Source organism: Lithobates pipiens, unplaced genomic scaffold (assembly GCF_037356315.1).
Source record: "Lithobates pipiens isolate NorthernLeopardFrog02 unplaced genomic scaffold, aLitPip1_a1.2 Scaffold_10, whole genome shotgun sequence".
Classification (NCBI taxonomy): domain Eukaryota; kingdom Metazoa; phylum Chordata; class Amphibia; order Anura; family Ranidae; genus Lithobates; species Lithobates pipiens.
Window position 1 is genome coordinate 100,421,882 of NW_027507686.1, and position 1,794 is coordinate 100,423,675.

The 1,794-nt window shown below is 47.9% G+C and overlaps 1 pseudogene; it reads left to right on the forward strand.

Moving 5' to 3' along the window:
• Positions 1-977: 977 nt before the first annotated feature.
• On the forward strand, positions 978-1,096 carry LOC143943059 (5S ribosomal RNA; annotated as a pseudogene).
• The last annotated feature ends 698 nt before the right edge of the window (positions 1,097-1,794 follow it).

Sequence of the window (1,794 nt, forward strand, 5' to 3'; positions counted from 1 at the left end):
ATCGGCTCCTCGTGACGTGTACCTCAGTGTACCGCCAGGAAGCCAAGGATGTCCTATGATAAAGAGCACACTGGTGACATCTATCATAGAACCTGGTCCAGGAGGCACGACTTCGTATGACAGAAGCCGCACTGGGTAAGCGGGAGATCTCCGCTCTGTGTTATCCAGCAGCTTTTCTCTCTCTAATCCCCATGCACTGAACAGACTGCATTGATGGGCTATGGTGAGGCTGCATTGATGGGCACTGACAAGGCTGAGCTGATGGGCACTGGTGAGGCTGCATTGATGAGCAATGATGAGGCTGCATTGATAGACACTAGTAAGGCTGCATTGATGGGCATTGGTGAGGCTGCATTGATGGGCATTGGTGAGGCTGCATTGATGGGCACTGTTGATGGTGAGCTGATTCGTGGATTAATGGGCCACTTGACTAGACTTGCCCCCCAGGCCTAAGGCTGCCAGCCCTCCCCTGGCGGTCTATATATTATGATCTCTGTCTCCCTCCCCTCAATCTGAGCATTGCTTTGGGACATCCCACTATGTAATGAAGCTCCTGTGTCCCGTGATGTATGATCAAGAAAATAGGATTTTTATATACAACTTACCTGTAAAATCCTTTTCTTGAGAGTACATCACGGGACACAGGGCTCCCGTCCCTCTTGGATTTTACGTGGTTTCCTATTGCTTTGCTACAAAACTGAGGTGCCTCCCATATGGGAGGGGTTATATAGGGGAGGAATTCTCCTTAATTGGGGGTTAACCAGTGTCCAATCACCAGAGGTGCCTATATAACCCACTATGTAATGAAGCTCCTGTGTCCCGTGATGTACTCTCAAGTAAAGGATTTAACAGGTAAGCTGTATATAAAAATCCTATTTTTAATGTTGTTGGCGTTGACCTGTTTTTTTTTTTTTGCTTTTTTCCCAAGATGACCATCTTGGCGTTTGTCAAGAGGGTTGAGAGTGCCCAAAGAAAGTGCCTACGGCCAAATCACCCTGAAAGCGCCCGATCTTGTCTGATCTCGGAGGCTAAGCATTGTCGGGCCTGATTAGTAACTGGATGCGAGAACGACTGGGAATACCAGGTGCCGTAGGCTTCTTTTTATGTTGTTGGCGTTGACATGGTTTTTTTTTCCGCTTGTTTCCCAAGGTGACCATCTTGGCATTTGTCAAGAGGGCTGAGAGAGCCCAAAGAAATCTCCTACGGCCACATCACCCTGAAAGCGCCCGATCTCATCTGATCTCAGAGGCTAAGCAGGGTCCGGCCTGGATAGTACCTAATTACAGGTGCTATAGGAATCTTTTTATATTGTTGGCTTTGACCTGTTTTTTTTTCGCTTGTTTCCCAAGGTGACCATTTTAGCATCTGTCAAGAGTTTTGAGTATGTCCGAAGCGGTCGCCTAAGGCCACATCACCCTGAAAGCGCCCGATCTCAGAGGCTAAGCAGGGTTAGGGCCAGATGGGAGACCGCCAGGGTCTATGTTGTTGGCTTTGACCTGTTTTTTTTTCACTTGTTTCCCAAGATGACCATCATTTGTCAAGAGGGTTGAGAGTGTCTGAATAGAACACCTTTGGCCACATCACCCTGAAAGCGTACAATCTCATCTGATCTCAGAGGCCTAGCAGCGTACGGCCTGGTTAATACCTGTATGGGAGACCATCTGTGTATGTTGTTGGCGTTGACCTGTTTATTTTCGCTTGTTTCCCAAGGTGACCATCTTGGTGTTTAACAAGAGGGTTGAGAGTGCCCAAAGAGATCACCTATGGCCCTATAGAGGGTGTAGGTAAGGGCTA